At 38.7% G+C, this 8,288-nt stretch overlaps 1 long non-coding RNA gene across 1 annotated transcript; it reads right to left on the bottom strand.

The window, feature by feature from the left end:
- Positions 1 to 723: 723 nt before the first annotated feature.
- LOC144419837 (uncharacterized) lies at positions 724 to 3,245 on the bottom strand. Its single transcript, XR_013474294.1, has 2 exons — positions 2,713 to 3,245; positions 724 to 2,485 (listed from the first exon to the last, which is right to left on the bottom strand). It is a non-coding gene; the product is annotated as an uncharacterized LOC144419837 (long non-coding RNA).
- Between the last annotated feature and the right edge of the window lie 5,043 nt (positions 3,246 to 8,288).

Raw genomic sequence — 8,288 nt, 5'->3', positions numbered from 1 at the left:
TAAATTAAAATGATGCATGAATAACGGTACCGACAGCCAGACAGCCAGCACACTTTTGAAAATCCCGGTGTTGTCCTGACCCTTGACCCCTGTAAAGTTCTACCCAGGTATATAAGGACTTTGGTTCTACCTATGGACCTTTCCCCGACCTTTGACCTTTATTGTTTTGATTTTGATCGCTCAGACAAACATTGCAAATATTCAGGCTTGTATAGGGCGATAAAGTGGTACGTTGCTCGCTTTAAAGGCCTTCGAATGGCATTTCACTGGTGATGGCGGTATTTTCGTGCTTCTAAAGTTATAAGATATTGTTAAGTGATCTATTATTAACGTTATTCCGTCTTCACATTGCCGTTACCGTACCTAACTTAGTTCCAAAAGCTTCATTAACATACAAAAATGGAATCACTCAGAGATGACTTTTCTATGACTTTGTTCTCCAAGAACTTTTCTTTCCACCAGCTGGAGGAGGATACAAAACTTTTCATTGAAAGGTGATATTCAAACTTATATGGTTGAAGAATGTCAGAGTACTGTGAGACCTGCATGACTAGCGGTACCGGTACCGTACCGTATCCCATGGTTCATAGACTAATAGATAGCGTCCAAGTTAGGACTAAAGTGGTGGGTTTAGTATAGAAATGCAGGGGCAGTTTAAAAAGTCTTTTTTGCACAAACTACAGCAATCTGTAATTATGAACAGATGAATATTTTTTCAGATACATCCATGATGGTTCAGTCGTCAATCTTGGTTCAACGCTGGAGTTCAAAGCCAAGTGCTATAGATAAGTTCAGGAGGCTCTGCCACCACATCATCTTCAAAAAGGGGTGTCGCTGGATAGTCACCAAGTCTCTGATGCAATTTGTACATGCTAGGCACGGTGAGGGCACTTAAGTTTATGTCGTATCATAGAAACACAGATTTATTAGCTCAGTAAGATGGGTGCAAATTATCGAAAGATTAGATTCAACAGGTTTATTGAGGTATTATGATCGATTACATACCACATAAAATTACAAGACTAATAATGTTATAGTGGTAAACATGGTTTGAAAATTATTACATATTCATCAGAACTACTGGTGCTTGTTGCCATATCGTTGGACTAACCAAGACTATCCAACAGATGAAATTGAGGGGATAAAAGATTTTACGCCGAGCCAAGCATGTACAAGCCTTTCCCAGCATTGGTAACAACCTATATGGAGGGAACAAAATAGATCCAACAGTTTTGTCGTCTGTAGTTGGTGCTAAGCCCACAAAGTTAGATCGAGCCAGAGTTCCAATCATACCGGTTCTACCAAAAACAGTCGGGTATCTGATAGGTTTTACAATATAGTTTATTCATTCAGTGTAGAAATAGAATATAACAGATTATAAAAAATATATGATGATAGAACAAGCAAGAAAGTTACTACAAATTATACAGTTTTCCAGATATTGTGTTGTATAGGATAAAAATACACACCAGATATATGCTTTTAGGCACAACAAACTGAAACCATGGAAGCAATGGAACGTCAAAAGAATAGAATTAAATTCATTTTACAATTCCATTCACAGACATAATGCATCACAAAGATTTTACTGCTGAGTTATTTTATTAAAGCTGCCTGGTTTCATCTCCTGATAATATGTGAGAGAATTGCTCTCACTGAGCACTACCTCATTGTTATATAGTCAGCTCATAGCCAGATGAGCAAACCCCCACCACTTGGTTCGGTTCTAAAGTTATCAGGGGATTATGAACAAGTTGTAATTTATAGGACAGTGATAAATGCAAAACAACCTAACAAAATAAGGATATTTATCAGTTATCACACACCACAGTTACTACCAAGTGCAGGGCAAACTTCTGGTATCAGAAGCAGCTTGGTGTGACTTTGCAGTCCGCATAAAAATGATATTGCAATCACCAGGGTCACACCGGACATGGCTTGCATGCGAAGCATCCTCCATAAAGTAACATCATTTTATCACCAATAGATTGTAAAAAATTCTGCATGAAGTCCCAAGTCTTCAATATTAATTTTCCTTCTTTATTCATCATTTTTACAGTTAGCAAATATGACACCAATGCTGGAAGAAGTGTGTTTTCTCATTTTGAATTACGTTAAAAGTGTTGCCTGATTCTGAATCTTGTTAATTCTTTCGTGTCCTTTTATTCTTATTATTTCGTTTTCTTGTAGGTAGCCGCCTACTTTTTGAAATCTATTTTAAGTTATGCTCGACTTCCAGTTTTTTCTGCATTTCGTTTGTATGTTGACTTTTGTGTTGTTTTATGCCAGAGAACCAAAATAAAATGATGATGCTTGCTTACATTTTTCTGCTGTCTGACAAAGCACTGTCATTTTCATTAGCGGCACTTGAGGTAGTTTCAACTAAAGAGTCTGGGGGTAGATCTGTTTGGATCCCTGACAATCCTTTCTCACTTTCGTCAGATTCGCATGTCTCTGTATCAAATGAAGTATCTGGTGACAGATCCTGTTAAATTATGATTTAAATTATGGTATAAGTAATCCTTACCTCACTATTCGATAGTGCTTTGGGCGACAAGAATGTGATATAGGGTCAGGGTATTCATCAGTTGGTCCATCGCCTCCATGAAAATGCATGATGGAACACATTGCTTGTATGAGAATTTATTTCATATAAAAATTAACACATTGAATATATCATAGGTATCGAAAACAATATTTATGTTGGCCTACCTTGGTACACACGTAGGTATTTCTGATGATTTTTCCCAGGTTAAATCGACTGTGAGGCCTCTTGCATTCCTTTATCCACCTCATTGCTTTTTGGCGGTCAATATGTGGCTTCGGAAAAGGCACAAATCTCACTCCATTTGAACGGCAGGGGTATCATACAAGTTGTCAGGCCGACAAATAAATACCACACCGTTTAAACATACCGTAGTTAGGCTAGTATACGAAAATAATTCACTAATAGATTCTGTTTGATAAAAATGCAACATTGTATCGAAGGCGAATTCTTCCGTACTGACATACGGTAGCCTACCGGTACCCTTGATTGCATCGGTACCGGTATGACTGTCTACTATTTTTTGGTTCGAAATAGCAGTTGGTTGACCTGTACGGTACCTTAACTGTAAGGTGCCTGCAACGGGTACATCCTTTTAGTATAGATTGCGTGAACGTGATTTGCAACAAGTAACATACAGTATTACAGCTTTCTAATTCTCGCAGACCTGTAGAGAAAACAAAAAGGGACAAAGATCTGCCTAAATCGCCAGCAACCTGCGCGGAACGCGTCCAGAGTTGTCTGAGCGACTTTTCAGTGGAGAATGTTTGTTTACATCTGCTCGCTTGTGATTGGTTCAGAATACGGATGTTTTGATGTCGGGGAAAGGTCCATAGAGCAGTGGTCGGCAACCACCGGGCCGCGGCTCATAGCCGGTCCGCGGAATAGTTACTGCCTATCCGTAGAGAGGTGACACAAAAACGGACAAGGCCGTAATAAAACCTCTACAATCTAACCACAAACCCTACGATTAAAAAACAGCACCCAACAGTAAACCAGACAAACACAACATCAGGGGTCGGAAAAAATGAGGCTGCGAGCTAATATGTTGCGGCCATTGAACGACCCGACATTTAATAAATGAAACCAAAATTTAATCCCAAATTTATTATTGTCTCTACACGGATTTATGTGGTGACAAGTGCTGCTGTACGGCGCAAGTATCGTCAGTTGTAGGTCGTTCGAGGTAATTCTGCATTTTAAAATGTCTGGAAAACGGAGCGACGCGGGTCGAGCATTTCAAAGTGCTTGAACGGAAAAATATTTTTCTTTCTTGCGCATTCCAAAACCGGTTTGCTCGATATGCCCAGTCAGCATCGCAGTTGTTAAGGGTTTCAATGTTAAACTCGTTACGGAACGAGTCATCGAAAATTCGACCCCGAGACCCGGGACTGCGCCACAGTTCATCTGTGCGACAGTGCAAAACGTGTAATGTGCACGTTCGGAAGAACATTATGGCCTTGAGCATCTTTATCTAAAATGCATTACACTTAGATTAAATTTCGTACTCGCTTGTCAGATCATCATTTGGACGTAAAGTTGCCAGAAAAACATCATCTTTCACATTGATAATAAGTAGGCTACATAAAAACAATGTTTTGCTGGCTAATAGAAAAAACGCCACATATACATCACATTGGGACAGGCTTTCAACACAGCAATAGAAGGGTAGCAATGCGAATGCGCCATAATTTGAATTTTATTATGGTAGCGATTGTTGGAAGGCGGAAATATTGCGGCCCGCGTGCTACCAGAAATGTTTATATTTGGCCCGCATGTACATGAAGTTTGCCGACCACTGCACAACACTATTGAGCAGCATGTCTGACTTCATAAACAATTGTCATGTCAGTATGTCGCCATAATGCTGGGTCAATTGTTTTCTCTACGCCCGTATAAGAATGCCTCTCATCAGTCCGACTAAAATCCCGACAAAGCGATACAGGCATTGTTAACTTTCCCGAAATCTTAATGTGAGGCCTGGTTTTCAATATTGATAACTACAAAAATAAAATATCGAAATAGGCTGGAAGTAAGAAACACGTTACGTGTGTCAATGTCGACCATATCTCGAATATGGGAACAGTTAATGGTCATCAAACAAATACAGACATCACAGTAAATAGCATCACCGTCGTTTTTAGCATATTGTCAACATAAATTTCCTAATGCGTATAATTTATTGCATAGGCTTAGTTCGTTTGTATAAAGGTGGTCCGCCAAAAGTTTGGTCAAGCTTTACCGGTCCGTCACTTGAAAAAGGTTGCCGACCACTGCTATAGAGACTTGCGTGTATCACGTGACTTTGTTTACTGGACGGCAAAAAAAACGTCCAGCTGGCTCCTATCAGTTGCAAGTCGGATTATACGTTTTCGTTTTGTTTGGCTGTTGAGAATGGTTGTTTCGTATTGTACCGTTGGCTGTACGTATAGTATATAGACAACGAAATGGATCTTCAGTTATATTCCGCTGTTTTCAAAAGATTCGGAACGTCGCGCAATGTGGGTATTATCTATTCTGTCTATTGGCAGGACTGCTTGGTGTCAAGTCCAGAAGTCATCTCTCTTGTGTTTCACTGTTTGCGGACAGCACTTCGTTGATGGTGAGTGATAATGTGCCGTTATCAATTTCTTCAAATATCCATAAGCTCCCTCATTTAAATGGAAATCAGATGACAAACTACTGTTATTGGTAGGCCTAGGCGTGAAGTGTGAAAAGTTTAATAAGTTTAACGCCAGTGATCATGCAAAAAATAACCAGAATTCAATTGAATTCGCCATTTTGGAATACGCTCGCTACTGCATCTCTGATCACAATAGGATTTATCTGGAGGGGGGATGCAGGTGCAACATGTTGAATTGCCATTATATGTCGGGATTAGTTAACCAGTTATTTGTTTTCAGAAGCATGGACTTGCTGGTGGAGGATGTTATAACCGAGGTGAACCATCCTCAGTGGGAGGAAAGCAGCAATCCTCTCGCACATAACTACCAGCAGACCAGGATGATCAGAGATGCGGACCACTGGTGTTGTTAAACTTTAGTTATCTAGTCAATTTTTTACACTTTGTAATAGATTACCTGCTAGGGAAACAATACCTTATGACAATCGATGATTAATTCCTTACACAAGTCAAGTCTGCAAGTAGGCCTACGCCTTCCAATAACAGTAGTTTGTCATTTGATTTCCATTGAAATGAGAGGGCTTATGAATATTTGAAGAAATTGATAGCGGCACATTATCACTCACCATCAACGAAGTGCTGTCCGCAAACAGTGAAACACAAGCGAGATGGCTTTTGGACTTGACACCTAGCAGTCCTGCCAATACAGCAATAGATGATATCCACATTGCGCGACATTCCGGATCTTTTGGAAACAGTAGAATATAACTGAAGATCCATTTCGTTGTATATACTATAGGTACAGCCAACGAAACAATACAAAATAACCATTTTAAACAGCTAACCAAAACGAAAACGTATAATCCTACTTGCAACTGACAGGCGCCAGCTGGACGTTTTTATTTTTTTGTCGTCCAGTAAACAAAGTCACGTGACCCGTGCAAGTCCTCTATACTTTGTCTTCGCAAAATTTTATTGGACACGTTAGTGGACATAACGATCGTTTTGGTATTTTTGTTGTTCTTGTTCTTATTTGTCTTCTTCTTGGTATCGTTATGAAAAAATCGCTTTTCTCGTTGATTACTAGACCAATTGCTTTGAAATTTTCAGTGAGTAAAGATTATATTTTTCCCCAGAAGGCTATTACTTTTATTTATTCTTAAATTTTATATGAATCCTATGAGATATGATATTTCATACAAAATTTCGCGGTATTTATTTTTACTCATGGGAACACTGTTTTACACTTATTTCAAGCGGTTTCGCGATCGATTGTCTCGCTCAGTACTACAGCTACTGTAGGTCGGTACTGGTAAGTTGCCATACCGGTACCGTAACGCAGTGAAATTGACTTACCGTTATTCCTTCCGCGGTATTACTAATGCTGCTATGCAAGTTTTATAGCCTATCGTATGCGGAACGGAATATCAGACCTACAGGTTCGGTACCGGTACTGGTAGCTCAGTACGTAAGTACGATACTGGTACTGGTGCCGGTACCGGTGTCTTACCACAATGAAATTACCGTAACTTATTCTTTCACGGTCCTACCAGTGCAGTAATGCAAGCGTTGTAGCACTTGTAGCCTACTATATTTGTTTATTTTGATGAGAGTCTACTGAAAACAACATAAAATTTGAAAGGGAAGAATTGTTCTGTGATCAATTATCTGTCCTAAAGTGTAAACAACATAAAATTTGCAAGGGAACAACTGTTCTGTGATCAATTACCGTATATGGCCTACAGTGTACAGGTAAGATGCTGGCTGACTGCTAACTCAGTACCGCACCTACGTTAGGTACCGGTACCGCCGTGAATTCATCTCTTTGTTGGACACGTAGTGGACATAACGATCGTTTCAATATTATGTTGTTGTTCTTGTTCTTTGACACGTTTTTAAAAAGTCGCTTTTCTCTTCGAATACTGGACCAATTGCTTTGAAATTTTCAGTGGTTAAAGATAAAAATTTTCTCCAGAAGGCTATTACTTTTTTTTTTCGCTATGACGTCATCAAAATTATGTGACTCTACGTGTCCATATATTTGAGCATAGCTCTCTTGTATTTAGGATAGTACAGAAATTCATATTCTCCCCAGGAAAAGGAAAGCCTGTAATAGCAACGATTATTCTCATATCCTCGTCTAGATTCTATATCTGTAATTGAGAAAAAAACTTTGTTAAAACCCTTGCTAACTGGTAACTAATGAACGTTTCGCTAATTTTCGGCTAGTCTGTCGCATCGTTTGCGGTAACGGTTTCAATTTTTGATTATAAGTATATTTTGATTTTCCCGAAGAAAAAAAATCATACACAAAACACAAACAATGAACACACAAAAGATTGGGAAAAAACTTTTATAAAGATTTAATAAGTAAAAATAACATGATCGCTTTTAACGAAATAGTAAGTATATTTGTGAGCTTTCGTTAGATCATGGTCTAACTTCTTCAAACAATACAAGATATAACTGTAAATATAAAGATCACAAGAATTTAATTTATTTTAAAATTAAGTTTTCTATAACTGATTTAGACGCTATGGTAATTTAATCCATATCATCTCCGAACTGTCGGTCTAACTGATGTGGTTGGGTTGAAGCTCGTCTATTTGTGTGGTTTCCTTTGTTTGCTTTTGAACCATGTTTGTTTGTATTGTTGCTGTTTTTTTGATAGTACTGTTTGTCTTTTGGTTTTGTATTTGCGTTAAAGTCCCTCTCCGTTTGAGTTTTAATCTTTTCTATTGATTCCATGCGGTTGCGGTTGCCATGTTGCCACACAAACATATATTCAAAATAGAAAAGACAAAAACACGAACGGGTATCGTTCGAGCGTCAAACTTGTGTAACCTAAACACTCGGTGGGTTCCAATTAATAAATACACCTTGATAGGATGGAATGCATGGCTATGGTATGTGTATCACAACAGTACTAAAGGTTTTTTGGAAACAAAACTAAAAACTGATGAATAACACGCAAAACTACCAAAAAGAGCAATGTTTACAACCACGCTTGAATATCTCTGTCTGAGCGAAAAAAATGTCTGAGCGGCGGCATATATTGTAATTGTTACGGAATAAACAGGAAATCGATGCTCGGGGGAAACATCCATTCGGTCCCCAGTT

Source organism: Styela clava, chromosome 2 (genome assembly GCF_964204865.1).
Source record: "Styela clava chromosome 2, kaStyClav1.hap1.2, whole genome shotgun sequence".
Lineage (NCBI taxonomy): Eukaryota > Metazoa > Chordata > Ascidiacea > Stolidobranchia > Styelidae > Styela > Styela clava.
The sequence above is the reverse complement of the archived record's forward strand: the minus strand, read 5'-3'. Positions and strand labels throughout refer to the sequence as shown.